This window comes from Pocillopora verrucosa, chromosome 7 (genome assembly GCF_036669915.1).
Source record: "Pocillopora verrucosa isolate sample1 chromosome 7, ASM3666991v2, whole genome shotgun sequence".
Classification (NCBI taxonomy): Eukaryota; Metazoa; Cnidaria; class Anthozoa; order Scleractinia; family Pocilloporidae; genus Pocillopora; species Pocillopora verrucosa.
Window position 1 is genome coordinate 8,900,838 of NC_089318.1, and position 19,524 is coordinate 8,920,361.

Genomic DNA, 19,524 nt, shown 5'->3' on the forward strand with positions numbered 1-19,524 from the left:
ATGCATAAGTTCCGCCTAAACTCCCGGGTGGGATGCAGAAATCCCACCTAAGATCCCGAGTGGGATGCAGGAATCCCGCATTAAATGCGGGATCCCAGGTGAGATCAAATTTTCATCCCAGGTGGGAAAGGTGGGACATTTTACCTGGGTATGGTACAGAGAATAGACATGGTAAACAGCTACAATTAATACAAAGTTGAAAGTTTGAAAGCTCAAAGATATACATGACAATCATCAGACCCTATGCATCCTAGCAAAAGAAAGGTTAATTTACCACCATATTTTCTCCCAAATGTTCATGCTTACAGGAAATCATTTATTTTTGTCTCTAGGTGGTACTGTATTTACAATAGTTCTGCCAACACAAATACATTTTTCTAAAGTTATCTCATAGCACATGACTGTACAGGTCAAGTGGAAGGTTCCTGCATGGGGACTAACATTTCAATTACCTCAGCAAACTGTAATCATCAGAATTACAAGCCATGGTGTATTTACTAAGTGCTCAAGTTTCCAAATTAGTTACCTAATTCTTACAGTGGAGTTCAATCCTTTTTTAGGCTATCTTCAGCTTAATCATCCTGTTACATGTGAAATCATCAAATGTTACTCACATATTCAAATAATTACCTGAATCAAAAGTTATAATTTTTTTTAATAACCTGCTTCCTTTAATTATGATCCAGGAATAGTAAATGGTATTGAGGAGAAAGGAAAAGTCTTCTTGAAACATTCCACGTTAAATGAAATTTTGTTATGAATGTTAATTGTGATTGCAACAAAAACATCTGTGAAGGTATAACAATTACCTTTCCAGATAATCGGCTCTAAAAATATTAAAAGATGTTTAGTTGCATAGCTAAGGCGTTGAATTAATTGTACTAATTCGTAGATATTGTCACAATTCACTGACAGTTACTGGTAAATCTAATAACACCGATTCGTGTTTATGTACTGAAAGTCAACAGCTGAAAGCAAAGTATGCCAAATATTTTTTGCACAATTTTTTCCTTCCATACTTCTTAAATTTATTTTCAAACATGGAGCGCTCTTAGAGTAATTTCCTTACAAAAGAAAAAGCAGCCGTCATGTAAATTTTGGTGTGTGGCGCGACAAGTGTTTCTGTTACATGTACTTCAATGCATAAATTCAGAAATAAAATTCACTGAGCTCGAAAAAATAAAAGTCTCTCTTTGACAGGCAATCCATATTCGACTTAAGTTCAAGTTATTTTCGGTTACTGTACAAAAATCTAATTGCATGAGTATTTTTCGGAAATCAGGTTAATCTAAACACCATCGCCATGAAAAGTAAATAAAGATAAAAGAAAGCACATAGTAAGTTTCCTTGCCACTTTTTGCTTGTATTCATCATAATTTTTCTCTATTTCTTTTCAACTATGATGTGGCAACTAGAGTAATTTTACTGGACCCATGAAACTGTAGTTACTGCACTATTAGTTAGTATTACGCACTATTTCCTTTGTTTTCTTTTATTTAGTTTTGACTACTACGCACTTCCTGTTAGATACTATTTCACGGTAAATTATTATCTTCGCACCATAATCAAACCTTTAAATTACGTTTTGTGGTATTATTTACCAATCCGAGAATGATAAAAAACGGCATTCGAAGATTCATTTTTGGCATGCAATATTTTCAATTTTGAAAGACCAGAAGCTAGATTGAAAGATACCCCGGTTATTTTGATTTTTGCAGTTGATTTTGTTTTGGTAAGTGTTTGTGGAGTATCCCATAGTAGTAGTCTTGCTCACAATTATTCACGTTAGCCTCTTATATGTATTTAATGGACATAAGTGCTAAGCTTATTTCCACGTTTCATTGCAGTTACAATTGAATTCGCATTGCTGTATATGTTATGTGGCAAGGGGTTGCTAGTTGCGTTGTGGTACTCAAATGTAGAGGGTTTTACTTTCCACTGTTTTGCCAGGCTCCCCGCCAGATATTATAGAGTGTACTTTTTACCTCACGGTATTCATGAGTGCCTTTTGCAGGTTATTCATATTAATTAAATAGAGATTATTTCGCAATCATACATAAAATACTCGTTTTCAATTAAAGTTCTAGTTCCCTTCTTATTTTGAATCTTGTCTCCATTGCTTCTACTTCGCTGATATAATCAAGGTCCTCTTCCTCCTCTTGGGAAGCACTTACATTTCACTTTAAGACACCACTCTTGTTAAGGGCTGACAGCCTGCTGAAATATCTTGCAACTTGATGTGTTAAAATTTAATCTTCCTTTGAAAACAATTTATCTCCATTTGACGATCTTTGACCCTCATTTTACATGCAATATCAGCGGGATTTGCTTTAACACCGGTTTCTTCTCCTTGAAAGTATGTTTCCTGCAAATAAGAGCGAACGCGTTCGGAAAATCGGGTTGACTTCTTTGATTTCTTCATTGCCCAACCCTCCTCCAGTGATGGATTGTCAGCTGATACTGATGGGGATTCTGTCACTGACGGTGCACCACCAACTCCACCTTGCACATAGTCTCCTGTAACCGTTTTACAGGTCTCTGCCCACTTTGTTATAATGCTGTCATAGTCCGATTCTCTTTCTAACTTGATTAGTTGGTGTCCAACATCAAGATGTTTCTCTAGACCTTTAAATTTCTCGTAGACTTTGACAAATCCTTGTTCAGGACAGGAATAGGAGGCGACCCATGCGTTGCTGACTCTGCTTCGTCTGACTGAATTATTTGCACCTCCGTTGGCGCTGATGGTCTGACAACTTGGGCCTGCGTTGCTCCTGCACGAAACGTGCCGACATCTTGTAACGGTTGGCTAAATGGCTGAAGTTCTTTGATACCTGTGGGACCTTGTGGAGTACCATACTTCTGAAGCTGTGCCAGCGAAAAATACCTGCTGGTGCCCACATTGCACGCCTTCCAAGCTCTCAGTCCAGCTGACTCGAACAAGAAATTGTTCAGAGCTTGAATTCCAGTCATGCTATGTTTCGTAATACTTTGAATAGAATCTTGGATTTCTGCTACAGTGGCATAACAGCCCTTTACCTCACCATACGATTCAATTGCAACGTTCATGTCATCTTTGCCGGCTTGGGGATCGCTAAAGTCATAGCGGAAGATTCTGATTCCGACACGCTCACCAAGACTTGGCAATGACAGAATAAGATACGCATTGTGGTAGCACCCAACGTTATCGGATCGCAAGAAAGCTCCATTGAGGTTGGAATAACTGGTCTTAAAAGCCACAAGCGTACTTTCCAGGATTGATGCCACTGCAAACCATTTTTGAGTGCATTTGTCGAAAAGGTGGATATAGCTTCTTGTCTAGAGAAAAAACGGGATTGTATTACCTAATTAGTATTTTCACCATTAGGCTTACAGCCAATGTTGACGTAAAGCTCTATATTATGAAACACCTACGCAATAGGGAATTTCTTTAAAGAACGTACTCGCATTTCCGGTTTACCAACATTATTACTTCCAGAAATCGCGTAAAATGTGCAAATCAACTTTTCTGGCCAATGTCTTCTTCACAGATATAACGTTTGTAGACATCTTGGTTGCGGCACCACTTTCACTTTATTGCGTTGATCCAAGTTAGTCTGATGACTACTAGATTAGTTTGTCACTCCTTCTGTTACGCTGGCGTGATGAACACCAATCATAAATCAGTTATAGGTTTTCTTTTTTCTAGACGTCGACCTTAGTTACATTACACCCAGACGCAACTGAAACTCTACCCCAATTTCTCCGCCATCCCCCTTTTTGACAGCAACAGAAACAAGCCATGACTTTCCCTTCTTCCCAAACCAATCTCGTTGTGTTTCCCGGTAACCGATTGGGAGAAATTTCATATCCCAGTCCATGATGATAAGTACTTGGTTATTGGCCAGGTTCTCGATAACAGCTTTTTTTGCAGTGTCCTAGTGAGCCGCCCTGAGGATATGCCCTTTCCATCCATCAATATCAGGAATTGCGTTATTCACATCGTACTGTAACTCTTCTAGCTGGTCTTTACTGCTAAAAGACGTATAACAATATAACTTAGATAATATGCTTTCTTTTGAGATTTGAAAACTTGCATATTGTTTGGTAAATTCTTTTCATGGTTCTAGTTGAAAACAAGTTGGTAAATACAACCTTAAAGAGGGTTCAGTTCTCAAGCATTTCATAAAAGTTTAAGATGAAAAATAAAGCGTTCCAGCCTTTGTGATATGACACTGAGATTGACAGTTATTTTTCACGTCATCTCTGACTGCTAATTACATATTGTAGACTTCAGTTGCATACTCTTTCCATGTAATTCGCGAACAAAACGAAGGTTGTGAGGAAACCAGATGGTATCAACTGTATACATATATAATCACCTGAATTTGACTTTGAAGGTCTGCTATTACATTCTTAAGATCCTCGCCTTAGCTATGCGACTAAACATCTTTTAATATATTTAGAGCCGAAAAACAAAATATTTGGCGTCACATATACCATTACACGATTTGATTCGGCTCATTAACCAGCAGCTTGTGGTCACAAAGTGCTTAAATCAACTTTGCGTGTCACGCAATTGTTTATTTCAGAGTCAGTTTTTAAGCTTTATGCTGAGGGCACTAACAGATGACACATTTGATCAAATGACAAAGAACGGACATTTTGTATAATTTTACGTTTCTTCCTTTGGTTGATGGCAAAATGTCTAAAATCTGACCCAGTAGTTAAGAATTACGTTGTTTCAAAAATACCACTCATATAACATCAATTGTTTGAGTTACTTAAGCAAAAGAAAAGAGTTTTTGATTGAATGGTTCAGACTATCCAATGATTATTTAACTAGCTGACACTGTACTTACAGTAGTTTTGCAGATGATAAAAACATGTTTTTGTAATTATCTTTTGATAAAAGACCGTTCAGGTGAAGATACAGACCTCTAGACTTGTAAGCGGATTCAGACGTCTCAAAAAGCGAAAGCTTAAATTGACTCTGAAATAAACAATTTTCTTTGTCTGGGACCGTCCTTGCATATCGTCGCTAGATTTTGGCGAAATAGCCCTACATGCCAAATAAATGCGATTTTTGCCAATAGAATGAACTAATCATCTCACAGAAAAATTTCAAGGAATTCTGTGATCCGCCGAAATTCGAGTGGTCAGTTCTTACGCTGACAGCCTCTTAATGCCTCTGTAGACTTTATTGTTATCGAACAGTGGAGGACATTAATCAATGTTTCTGGTCCATTGGATGAGATGCCGGGGTGTGCCGAATTCAGGGGACCCCATTAAGTTGACATTGACCCGTTGATTGTTCATCATGTGACCACATGATGTGATTTTACTCGCGCCGAGCATGGGCATTCATTTTGCTGCTGTTTCCTCTGCTGTCCCCTCTGCTGGATCGTCATTCTCACGCCCCGCTTCTGTAGACGAGAAAGTGGAAGCCAGCAGCGAGCGGAATGGATGGCCATAACGTAAGAAGCGACTATGTAAAAAGAGATTAGAGTCTATCTTCGTGTTTTTATTTTCCCCTTGATATCTTGAGTGTTCTTTAGAAACCCGTTTGCCTTTTCTGAAAGGTTTAAATTTCGTGTATTCCAGGCGTAGCGACCCGAACGTCCTAAACGTAATTCTACTACAAGTACGAAGAAGGTTGAAAACGTCACTGGCGGTAAGTACAGTGTATGTGCACAAGATGTTCATATAACCCGGAAAAGAATTGGAATTAGAGAACGGTTGAATTGATTGAATTGCGTTGTAACTTCTTCACGGTTAAATAATTTTATGTTCTGTTTCTTTTTCGTCATTCGTCTTCGTTTAAGAGCCTTAACCGGCTGCCGATCATATCACCAGAGCGTACCAATAAATGCGAAACAAAAAGAAAAACTTCGCAGCTTTAGGCAAAATGTTTCTCTAACCTTAAATCACAAAATCGTCAAAAAGGTATTTGGTAATACATTTGCTTCCCTTTTGTGCCCCGCTGGTTTATTTTTCCAGCTGAAGGTTGTTTATAATCTAAATTAAGACTCCATTTCGATTGTCGCCGATTTCCATATTACCGCTGTCTTTTGAGTGCTTATTAATCTTTGGATTTTCTAAGGAATTTCGTCCATAAGATGTCGTCTGTGGTATATACTTGAGCAGCCATTTTGAATTCCTGTTTACCCAAACCACGAGACCACATAGCTTAAAAGGTCCACTACAGCATGGAAAGGAAAGTCACGACTTTCATGTACAGCACAATTGACTCTCAAAATTCGAGACACGTGAAGAACTTCTTGCGGATCTTAGTGCGCAGTTTCGAGGAAACGATTTATTTTTAGAAGGCCAAGCGATAGCAAAGGCTTCCTTCATGGCACTCATGCGACACCCCGTCTAAGAGTGGAATTGAACAGACATTACCTGTGGAGGGTGCTTACCATTTTGCGACCTGGATAGCAAATTACCGCCCTGCCAATTCTTGTGTCATTTGAACAATTTTATTATCATAATTTCCGTCGTGGAGAGGATATGATTGATTGTAAGAGCAACGCAGTTAAAAGCTTGAGTTTGCATATGTAATGCCACTCATATAACATCAGTTGTTTGAGTTACTTAAGCAAAAGAAAATATTTTTTGATTAAATGGGTCAGACTATCCAATGATTATTTAACTAGCTAACACTGTACTTACAGTTGTTTTGAAGATGATAAAAACATGTTTTTGAAATTATCTTTTAGTAAAAGACCGTTCGGGTGAAGATACAGACCTCTAAACTTGTAAGCGGATTCAGACGTCTAAAAAAGCGAAGCTTAAAATTGACTCTGAAATAAACAATTTTCTTTGTCCTGAACTGTGCATACATATGGTCGCTAAATTTTGGCGAAACAGCCCTACATGCCAAATAAATGCGATTTTTGCCAATAGAATAGACTAATCATCTCACAGAAAAAATTTCAAGGAATTCTGTGATCCGCCGAAATTCGAGTGGTCAGTTCTTACGCGGACAGCCTCTTAATAGCTCAGTTCCGGAATAGTTTAAATGTTTTTGTTTGTTTGTTTTTTTGTAGACTTTATTGTTATCGAACAGTGAAGGTAATTAACCAATGTTTTTGGTCCATTGGACGAGGTGGGGGTGTGCCGAATTCAGGGGACCCCCCGTAGTTGACATTGACTGGTTGATTGTTAACCACGTGATCACATAATGCGATTTTACGCGGTTGGAGTTGCTTCGGTGTGTAGGTTTTCATTGCGTTCATGGATCAAACTCTGAAATTTAGTCTGAACTCTTTTTCAGGATAAGTCTCTTTGGACAATCATGTCGCAAGTAAAACATTTAAATGTTTCGCTCACCTCTTGCAATCAATCAAAAGACCCATCAGACTCTTAGACAAAAATTCAGTAATTCGTTTTGCGGAGTCGTCCGCTGAACAAGAGTCAAGATGTGCCCGCAATACAGCAGGCCTCTCATGCTAAGATTAGCATCTTGTATGTATGGTCGGACATTCCTAATTACGCAACCAGATTCTCTCGGCCGAATGGTCTATCAAATTTTTAGGCGAACGCTTTGCAAGGTCCGTTAGTTACATGCTTAGGGTATGAAGCCTTTTTTTCCCTCTTGATTATTGAGGAAATTGAGGACGCAATTCAACGAAATCTACCTGTACGTAACAGTTGCCAAGATGGTTATTGTTCTTGTTTTGGTTGTTTGTTTAATTTTTTATTTGGTCAATTTTTTTTGTTTTTGTTTTTGTTACTGTACTTTGTTACAATTTTTTGAGTTCAAGTTTTTTGTCACTTAGTCTCACAGATAGCATCTTTAAGTGAGGTTCGGTGAGCGCTGGAAAACCAATTAGGACGGCTAACACTCAAAAAGGTTCGTGTTTATCGACCTATCTTCTGGGGATGATATACTTATTTCAATAACTTAATTATTAATTTCTTACGTTATTTTTTAACATTCTGCGTTAATTTTTCTATTTCTCAATTTTTCCAATGTGTTAGGTCGACCTTATGGCAGAGCTGGAACAAGCAAACAGCCAAATCTCAGCGAATGCATTCGAAATTTCTAAAGTTAGTCCAAGTCTCATACGAAACTCATGGGGTACAAATAGTCTTAACATGAATGTAGTGACCACGCCCACTTCAACACCCTCAAATCGAGTGAAATTTTCGAATGTTTTACCATCGTGCGGATTCTCTACGGAAAAAGCACTCAATGTACCTCTGAAATATTAAACTATAATATTGTGGCTTTCTATTTCGCTAATTTTCTAACTTGAAGGTAAAGTTTTCCCCTCGTCATTTTTACCTTTTCTCCGAGCGGTTGCGTGAAATTAACGAGGCGTTTTTGATCAAAACGCGACCGAGCGAAGGGTCTCGGGCGATATCTCTTTTCCCCAGGCGCAAATTAAAAATGTATCGCCAGAACCAAAAAGAGGAAAAAATTTCCTTTCTTTTGATATGTAAAGTGTCGAACAAAAAGCAGATTTACCTTCGTCAAATGGCGTTTCAAAACAGTTGTATCTTCCTCCTTTTGATTTTTCCTGTTTTGTAAGCGTGAAAGCAGTAGGAGAGGGATTGGGAAACTCAGAAAGCGCTCCGGGAATTAATCTGCCATCGTTTACTTACAAGATAAACAAGTAAGATTTGTGAAGTTCGTTGAAGTATGAAGTCTAAATAAATGCCTTTTTAAAGCTTGTTTGCTGGATTTTTCGTAAACTTCCCTGATTAATTTTTCGTGTCAGCTTACTAGTCTATACTATTTCAAAGCAATGTCAAGACGAAGACGGAGAACCATGAGTCGGTCCTTTCAACAATCGTAAACAAAGTGTTTGAGCAATCAGGTACACGAGGTGTAATAATCAATAGCCGCATATCAGAAGTCTTCAGAAAGAAAGTATTCTGTCTTCAGAAAGCTGTCAAGAAAACTAATAATCGTGGCGGAAGGCAATTAAACGGGCTCTCGGTATCGATTTAATATCATATCGATCTCAATATCATACAGTTTTGTATCTTTCTTCCGTGGATTCGCCTTTCTAATGAGGGTGTATGTTGAGAATTCATTGCAAAATGGCTTTGTTTTTTTAATTTCCCTCCTTGACCTGTCCGCCATTTTGAAAATTCGTAACGTAGAGCATGCGCATTACGTGGGGTAAGTGGTTGCGTACACCTGGAACCGAGAAAAACAAATGTTCGTCGCACTGGGGAAAGAGTTTGATATGATGACATGAAATGAGGGCTCTAAGCGCAAAGAGATTGGGACGAGGCAAGATGGGTGGTAATCCATCTCATACCATAAGTTTGAGTCCACTTTCATTATACACATGTTGGATTAAAGTTTTCTTTTATCGGTGGAGAGACTTTTGTTGAGTTAGTAGGATTGTGAAATTTAGTGTATGTGTCACGTTTCATTGGTGCGTCATTCAGTCACTCAGTATTTCGTTACACAAGAATGCAAAGCAAAGAGAATGTGGAATAGTTCACTCGTATGTTAAATCTAAGGTTTTTGAGTTTTCATCAGGCTAATGAGACTGTGGAGAAAGAACACACAAAAATCAGATTGTCAATGGTTTCATAAGATTTGAACTCGGTCAAAACAACTGCTAAGCAAGTACAGAGGGAAAGAGAGCAGGTAATAGATAAAAGAGGGCAAAAAAACGTGTTTGATGTATCCATAGACTTTTGCAGATCTCTGAATGTTTTGCTCATGCTTATCTATCTAAGGAAGAATACGGCTGACGAGTGAAATGGATGAACTTAGATGGCGTCTGCAGGAAGTTAAACACTCATGGATGGAATGTAAATAGGACTACATCAGATTCACCGAAAGACTCAATACTGCGAGCGAGAAGAAAGTGCATACAAGCCTTTGTTTTCTTTCAGTCGTTTCTTTTCTTTATTCCTCCGTTTACCTTTCATCGTGCCCCTACCTGTCATTATCTGTCGCGTGATTTAGCAGAGTGGGTTGCAAATATCCTGGCGCCGCGTGAGCCGCGGGTAGAAAGGCGCAGATTACTCAAGGTAAGACGAAGGCGGGTAGTCATAGGAGTCGTAGTTGGAGTTAAAGAGCTCCCACTTAAACGTGCGTTCTTTGAAAAATCGCGAACACTTTCGTCAAGTTTCTGACTTCATCAACAACAGAGATTTTGACATATTACTTTCTCTGAAACTTGCTTCAACTCTTCTGTGCGTAACAAAGAAATTAATATCTCTGGTTACCATGTTGTTAGACTCGACTGAGCTAGGAGGACAGGTGCAGGCGTCTGTGCTTATGTCCGGAGTTCGCTTCAAGTCAGCATTCTACGGGACATTACCTCAACATCCGATGGCGGTTTTCAACAACTATGGTTTACCGTACAACATAAAAAGCTGAAGCCTTTGGTCGTTCGTGTGGCCTACAAACCTCCTGATGCTCCCCTAGCAAGCGTCGCAAGTGATTTGACGTCTAATTACTCTAAGGCTGCTATGCTTAGAAAGGACATCATTATATTAGGCGATCTTAATTGCGACATGCTCTCACCTACTAAACCAGAATGTCGTATCATCAGCGAGTTGTGTTCCTTACTAAACCTTATCCAATTGATTTCTAAGCCAACGAGAGTCACTGAAACCACAGGGCCGCTTATCGATGTTATCCTCACGTCAAATAACAGTCTCATTAAGCAGAATAACGTACTCCAGACCACCATAAGTAATCAGTTTTTGGCATCCTGTAAATTAACTCTGAAGCGTCCAAAATCTGTTCCTCTCACCATAACGACTCGTAGTTTCAAGAACTTTAACACTGATGCCTTTTGCAAAGACAACTTGGAGACCCCCTGAGACACTGTCAGTATTTTCGACCACATCGATGATCAAATATCGTCGTTTAACGACCCGCTCCCTGACATTCTCGACCAACACGCACCTATCAAATCATCCAAGGCCAAACACAAGAAATCACATGTTATCACTGCTGAGATTAGAGAGCTGATGTCGAAACGTGATGACTCTTTCAAGTATTCCTGCATGGCAACGAATCCCCTTTATTGGAGGGCGTATAGGATCTTGAGACAAAAAGTCAGGTCTTACATCAGAGTAACTGAGTCAAGACACGTAAAAGAGGAAATTGCCAATAATCTGTCCAAAAATTCGTCAATATGAAAAATTGTTCGTGGATGTCTCAACTCGCATGGTAGTTCCAACTTTTAGTATGCTGGTGACCATTTAGAGGTCGCTAATGCCTTTAACGTGTACTTCGTTTCAGTTGAAGAAGCAGCTGCAACCAAAGCAAAGCAGCTGGCTATTGATCATGATTTACCTACTTCCCGTTGACGTCTCAAGAACCTCCCTTCTGTCCACTGACAGAAAACGATGCATCGCCTAAGTTCACCGTTCAGCGCGTCTCAGCTGACACAGTTAAGGATATCATCACCGGAATGCCCAACAATAAAGCCCCTGGTTATGAAAAAATAGGCATTAATGCTATCAAAGCTTGCCTGCCGCATATCCTAGATGTAATTACTGAAATATTTAACAATTTTCTCACGTCAGGCTGCTCTCCAAAGGACTGGAAAATAGCAGAGGTGGTGTCTCACCCTAAAGATGGCGACCGTGAAGAACCCAGTAACAACCGCCCGATATCACTGTTGCCAGTCTTATCGTAAGGTATTGGAACGCATTACCCATAACCAGTTCCATAACCATAAAACTTTGCTGGCCATCTCTTATGCGGCAAAAGGAAGTTGATCATATTACCCCAACGATGAAACAGCTTCAGCTGCTTCACGTACCTGACCTTCTTTACCTCAGGGAGGCTACAATGATGATTAAAATCGGGAATAACTTAGCTCTCTAGTATTTAACTAAGCGTTATCACTCAGGTTAATTAAGGCCTGGGTCAAAAATGATTTTCGCCTCCAGTGCGCGGAATTCGCGTGGACTGCGCGAGTAACCATAGTTACTTGGAATCAAGATCGCGTAGTTAATGAACGGCATCCGCCATTTTGAAGTGTCGGCTTTGCATTGGTTTTTCCCATCTTCGCTGGTGAATCCGATGATCTAGAGGAAGACATCAAAAGAAGGTAATAAAATTTTCCTTGCTATCTTCATTTCCTCACAAAATGGCATGATATCGCTATCTTAAAGCCAAAGAGAACCCTTTTGAACCTACGAAGACTTCGAAACACCGCTCTCAACATGTTCATTGACTTCACTGCAAATACAATACAGCATGAATTTATAATATAGCGCTCATTTCTAGAGCTCAATGGCGTTTTACAATGTTTGTAACTTATGCATAGAAAAAAGTACTATGTTTTGTAACAAATGCATAGAAAAAAGTTTCATTGTGGATATACCATTCAATTTTGAAATTAAATTTAGCTTGATAAATCCTCTATCACATCATGATGTGTAAATTTATGGTGTTTATAAAAATTTAGGCTTTTGAATGCTTTGGAAACAATTTCTCCAAGAAGCAGATGAATTTACTGACAAAAGTAATCCCCCAAAGCAGTTATGTTAGTTAAGCAGTTACGTAAGTTTAATTGCTGACATGTAAGATGCAGATTGTCTTGTCATAAATTGTCCCTTGAAAACTAAGAGAAAAAAGCTGCACTAATGTGTGTTAGTTTATTCCGAGGTCACTTACTGAATTGCTATAAATATATAATAATAATAATTTTAATTACTCACACAGAAAACCAGCCAGCCCTTGCAGATTCCAAAGGGAATCCACTTGATTAAAACCAGTTTTATTTACTGTTATCCCTATTTGTTTTCTTGAAGAGATCCTTCCAGTTATTCCACACAACTAATTTATTACAAGAATGTTAATGGTGTTATTTATGAGGCGTTTTTTTGGTTTTTAAATCATGTTATATCAGTTTTAATTATAGTCAACAGTTTGGTTTTTAAGTTTTGACTGCTTATAATTGCAACAATCATTGTCAATGATGGACATGTAATTGATATATGTGTCTATTTGAATGTAAATATTCTACCCACTACACCAGTGGAGTATCTTTTAATTCAAATGCATCACAAAAGTTCTGATACATGCATATGATTCTGACCATAGCCTTCTCTCTTTGTTGATAAGACATGATTAATTACCAGTGCTTACTGTTGCCCCAAGTGGTGCACTGTTTTTTTTTGTGACAAGAGCAAACACAAACTGGTATAAGATGTGTCATCTTCTCAGCCCTACTCATAAAAGATGTGCCATCTTAAGAGCAGGATAGGTTGCCCTTGTTACAAAGTCAGAAAGGAAAATTTAAAAATTGTATTTCTTGCTTTTTTTGTTGCTCCTCCAAGTCAATATTCCTGTTAGAAGGCTATGGTGGCCTAACTAGTTAAAACTCTGGTTTATAATTTTAAGTTTGATCTGCCAGTTGCTTGCCTAAATTCAATTTAATAGATCAATAATTGGCAGGAATTGGGAAATAAATCGGTACATGTATGTCATCTAGCAGCGATGTAAAATTATAGACATGAGTATGACCTATGAAGTAATTTGTACCTGATGGACCCTAGAGCACCTTATCAGTGCATTATTAAAAATGTCCCTCTAACATTCATTCACTATTCATAAAGCAGAGGTACAAAATTAGTTTAGACCAAGGGCACACATAAACTTGCTAAAGACATGCACATACATTGTAATTTTAACCTTGCAAAGCCCAATAAAAAGACTCCTGCTGTGACATGGCTAGGGTGACTTTACCTGATTAGAGTGTTAATTACTACTTTCTTAAGCAGAGGTTTCATTAAGATTTTGAGGTGATGGGAAATGTACAAGGAAGTAGGCAAAATATGTTTTGATTCTGATTTATGTCAGTCACAACATGCAGGAAAAATTATGTTCCCAGCCAGTCAATTTGCCCAGTGTCAGGCCCGTGAAACCCCTGCTTAAGCTTATAGTATTCAGTGAGATATTATGGAAGCCAGTGTTGCCATAATACCTGTTGTTGTTGGTCTTCTTACAGGGCTGGCATCCAAACATTTTTGAGCCATGGAAACCAAAAGTGGAATGTTTTGCTTAACACCTACTTTGAACAGAATTTTACCAAGGGAAAAAATATGACTGGCTTTGCTACAGGGAGAACCATTAACAACCTCAGGAGCAATATGAGGGATAACAGATGCCGTACCTCTTTGCAGGAGGAAAGGAGCTGTCACATGCTTTTCCAAAATTGATGATGTAGCCATGTTTGTTACTCACAAGAACATTATTAGCCTTCAAATCACAGTGAAGAAAGCCTTTTGTGTGAATATGTGAAAGGGCTTCTGTCAAATCATGTGAAATAATTAACCAGTCAGTTGTTATGAGTGAGCTTTGCACATTCTGTATTGTTGCACTGTTTTTCTGACAAGACAATAGTTTGCTTATTGTTACAGATGTATTGTCTTCCCCTTTAAACTCCATTATTAAGGAAATGGGCTGCTTTTGAAGCTGCACACCTATTATGGTTTGGATATTTTTATGTGCGAGTGCCTGCATAATGTGAGCCTCCTTCATTATCTCTGTGGTGTCCTGCATCAGAGACTGTTTTTCCACAACCTTTATATCAAATCGTGTGCACTGTCTCAGAAGGCATCGACCATAGGATCCTTCTCCCAGTATTATATTCTCTCCATTGGTTGGAAGAAGTTCAGTATGATAGGATTAATTTTACAGTGGAATATTTGGTACTTGCATTCCTTTTAAAAAACTGGAAAATGAAGGCCAATATATTATAGAGAGTGTGCTTAAATAAATGCCAGATTGCAACACAAGTAAAGGTGAAGATTGTTGATCTCATTGTTTGGCATGCAAATTACTGCAAAGTAACTAGAAACATTACTCCTCCAGATGGACTAGACAATAGCATTGGATTTTATTTTTTTCTTGGCGTGCTCTCCCTCGACGCTGCCGCTTTTTCTCAATTGCGTCTTTCTTTTTTTGGAGCTGAAGTTCCTTCACTTTTGTTTGTGCTTCAGCAAAGCTTACTTTAAATATTTTCTCAAAGGGGCCATTCACTTTTGAAATGTGTTTTACAGCAGTTTTAATGGCTTTTTGCGTTGGTTTCACTTTACTTTGTGTCTTCACCCCACTTTCAATAAGGTCCTCTTTTTTAAAAGTCTTCGGGTTTTGAAAGTTTCTCTACTGGGGAAAAATTTATGGATCGCATAATAGTGCACTTGACAACCTCCACAATTTGACAGTGTGTGCTGTTTCTTCTGCGCTGTATTAAGAGCTTTCCATTTTACCATTGAAAACGTGTCTTGGTACTGGGCCGTGGCTTTTGAGTTCATCTTTCGGAAAGAGCTGTAAATTGCTTTGGATTTCTTGACGTAGGTGGAACGTTCGACCGCAAAGACTTCCTGACTGTCACCCTCGAACGCTGCAAGATAGTTCTTCCACTTTTCACTAGGGTTAGTTTCAACCGAAGCACTTTCAACCTTACGAAAGCTCTCCTTTACAGCAACTCTTGCAAATCCCCAATTAAAAATGACAGACATTTTCGTTTCACACGAATACACTTAGCTCGTTATCGAGTAGTACCGTTGTTAGGGAACAAAACCTTGAAGAGTTTCAAGGAATCAGTGTGCGTATCTCGCGATAACTTTCAAGTTTTGCGCCAAAATTGTAATTCAGTCTCGTTATATGATACTACTTGGGATAAAATTACAAACGTGCTTTATTCTTACCGCCCAAATTTGCAATTGTGTTTTATTAGAACTGTCAAAGGCGATCTAACCCTGGATTTACAGAGATGCAATCGACCTCAGAAAACGAGAAAAAGAAATAAATATCATCAAAAGTATACAAAGTTTGCCTGTATTACTGCTAAGATTGCTCCAATTAGTATTTGGTAGTGTATCAGCCGTTAAATTATTGCTTCTGAACACTCGCGTGTCAAAATGGCGGACATTAAGTTAAATTACGTGACTGCGAGTTTTCAAAATTCCCACCTCTTAAAAAGTTTTAATTTGTCTTTTTTCCAAATAAATAGGAACCTGTGGGATTACTTTCGTTGATAGCGGTTGGAACCAGGTAAAGGCTAAGATGTTTTCGGGCGAAAACCATGATAGAGGAAGCAGCTTCGCAGAGACAAAACTTGATTTAATCTACCTAGCACATCTCTCTTTTTTTGGCAGCCATTCCAAATGGGAAAACAATGAAAAACGTCTCAAATATTCATAGCGATAACTGCATTTTGATTTGCCTTGTGTTTAGTGGTGGGAATTCGCTCAAGAAAGCAACCGACGAATTTGGCGCTGTTAACTGTTTTTGGCTGTTGAGAGTATCATATTACGCTGCCACAATTCAGTCCGAGAGAGATGGTAGTGATACACATTTCTGCCAAGTATGAGAAAAATCCCTCGCAAAATAGCTAAGTTATTCTCAATTTTGTGAAAAATATGGGTGAAAGGCAGGGTGACCCAGGCCTTAATTAACCTGAGCATACTCGTTCTAAGGTGCATAGATACAATACTAGGAACAAAGACAGTTTTCGAGGCTGAGATTCAGGTGTGCAATAAATTGAAAGAAGAGTGCAATAAACTCACTCAGCAATTGGAAGATTCTCAATGACTTCACTAGTGGTTGGGTCCAGACCTCTTGTATCCAGTGCGATAACCTTTAGACCACCCGATCTCCCATTTAAAAAACTGAGCAAACTTCAACCACAGGATTTCCATCCCTTAATACATTCGGTCGATGTTGCCTCACCTATTTTCCATCTGTCTCATTGTTTTTTCTGTTTGATCTCACCTCCTCCAGAATATTGTTAAATCTTTGAAATCAATGATAGAAAATTCTTCGTTTAGATGGTTGTGGTGTATTCATGGTGCGAACTGATTCAAACGTGTTTCTTTTGCTCTCAGCCAGAAAGATATTTATGCTTGAGCATGTTCTCAAAATATTCACCCGGGTTTCCTTCAATGAAATTCGCTGAAATTAGGGCCAAGGTGCAAGATGCAGAAGAATGCAGTAAATTAAAGAAGAAACTTGACGAATCTGTGGCACAAAGGCGGACTTTAGAAGAACAAACCACGAAAAAAGACAAACGTATACATGAATTGCTATCTCGTCTCCCAAACGGAGCGACAAGAACGTTCGCAAGCAAGTAGATCAGGTAAAAGGGTTTAGATGCACGTTTCACGTTTCACGTTTCACGTTTCACGTTTCATGTATTTATTTAAAGAAATATAAGGTTTACAAAACTTCATGTCCTGCAAATAGCTACAATGCTAATCTAGGCAGGACAAGACTTTAACTAAAGGCGTTATTAAATTACATAAGAAAAAAGAAAAGAAGAAATACAAAAACATACAGAAAGAAAGAAACACCTTACATATAAATTCAAGTACAAGGGATTTTGTTATTTGAAAAAGACTAAAATTACAACTAGAGGTATATACAGTATATCAGGTTAACTTCACAAAATATTCTATTAAAAACTTAACATTCAAATAATTATCTTCATTACCTAGAACATTAAGGAGTAGTAATTTAATTTTTTTACGAAAATTAGAAACGTTGAGAGTCTTAACAGAAAGTGGAATAGAATTCCAAATAGACACACCGATTCTAGTAAAAGATTTTTTCATTTTTTCAGTTCTAGAGAATTTGACAGAGAAGCATTCTTTTGCAGATAATCGCGTATTATAATGATGTTCTGTATTGATTTTCGCAAACTTATCGAGAAGACTTTTAGGAGCTGTCTTAGCATGAACGTCATACATTAAATAGCTTAACTGTTGAAAGAACAAAGACTGCAAAGGAAGGCAGTTTGATTCAATAAAAAAGGGATTGCATGGTCTCTGGGTTTAGAAAAATAAATCAAACGCAGAGCACGTTTTTGCAGAACAAGTATCTTATTGAGGTAGGTCTGTGGACAGTTGCCCCATGCACAGATACCATAATTTAAATAAGGAGAAATAAGTGCATGATATAAATTCAAAAGAAGACGCCGTGGAATGTAATGCCTCATTTTAGCAATTATTCCAACCGATCTACTAATTTTGTGACAGATAAAGTCAATATGATGCTTCCATGATAGTTCAGAATCAATCATTATACCCAAATATTTAACAAAGTCCTTCATCTCTAGAGTTACTCTAGTATTTAAAGTTGGATTAAAAATCTTAATTTGAGGAATGAAAGGCATTCTTTTTTGGTGGGGACGAAAAATGACATAATTAGACTTTTTGACGTTGAGCGTTAGTTTGTTAGCATTAAGCCATTCGCTTACTTTCTCAAGTTCATTATTGACAGTTAGTTCAAGAGTACGTAAGTTGTCATTTGCATAAGTTAGACTTGTATCGTCTGCGAAAAGATAAAAAGTAAATTCCTTGGAAGATTTATGGATGTCATTAATATATAACAAAAATAACAAGGGTCCAAGTACAGAGCCTTGAGGTACTCCACATACGATCGTTTCAGTTTCAGATATGCATTTGTCTATTTCAATAGACTGTCGGCGATCTGAAAGATAGGATCTAAACCAAGAATTTATAACTCCTCTTATTCCATAGTGTTCAAGTTTTGTCAAAAGAATCTCATGGTTAACAGTATCAAATGCTTTCTTAAGATCTATAAAAATTCCACATGAGTACTTTCTATTGTCCATATTAGAATGTATGGTGTTCACATGCATCTCTATACTGCTATAATTGTTTAATAAGGCGTCCGTTAACAACATAATACATTCTATACTATGTAGAGATAAGGTATCACTATTGAAATTTTAGAAGGTTGAACTCTCGCCGAGAGTCTTCCTCATAATATATTGTATAGTAAACTATTCTACTCCCGTGTGATTTTCAAGTAGTTCTTGCAACGATAATGAAAGGTATGTGAGGCAAAAACTGCATTATTTAGAGCACCCAAAAATGAACCCTTTCATTCCCAAGAATTTGGTATTGGATTATATAGTAATACCCGAGTGGATAAATACAATTTTTTTCATCCTCATCACTTGTCTGTTTGACATTGTTTTGATAATATAAGAAAAAAATAGTTATTGGTCATTCCTGGGATTGAAGGGGTTAAGTGGGTATAGTATTTAATGTACTTTCAAGGTATGAGGTTCCTTTGATCACCTTTCAGATATTAAGACTACAGCACCTATACTTATATCGAAAAGGTCCTTGAATTTCTAAGTGTACTAAAAATATTGTAAACTAGTTTAATTTGTTTTTAGTTTTGCAGTGTTTGAATTTTAGCATTATCTTATTAGGCTAAACATAACAATCTTCGGTCTCTAGAATATGGAGAAGTACTTTTTTAGTACTTGTTTGTATTATTTACTCTCCCCGCGGTGTAATAAACATATCTGGTTGTCCAAAACGTAACTTTGAACGGCACTTTTTAACTATTTTTTTTTAAAAAGACAATTGCAATGGCTTTCCATGAAACATACGTCACATTTTGTCCACAAACCTGACTTAACAAATGCATATCATGTCTATGATCGTGTATCATTGATCACAGGGTAATGGAAATGATCCCGATTGAACCCTATGTCAGGGATAGCAAGGGAATGCACAAGTTCTATGTCCTTTTGAAAGCACTTGCCTTGAACTAGTGCACTG

The 19,524-nt window shown here is 37.9% G+C and overlaps 1 pseudogene; it reads right to left on the reverse strand.

Moving 5' to 3' along the window:
• Positions 1 to 2,619: 2,619 nt before the first annotated feature.
• Positions 2,620 to 3,857, reverse strand: LOC136282474 (uncharacterized; annotated as a pseudogene).
• Between the last annotated feature and the right edge of the window lie 15,667 nt (positions 3,858 to 19,524).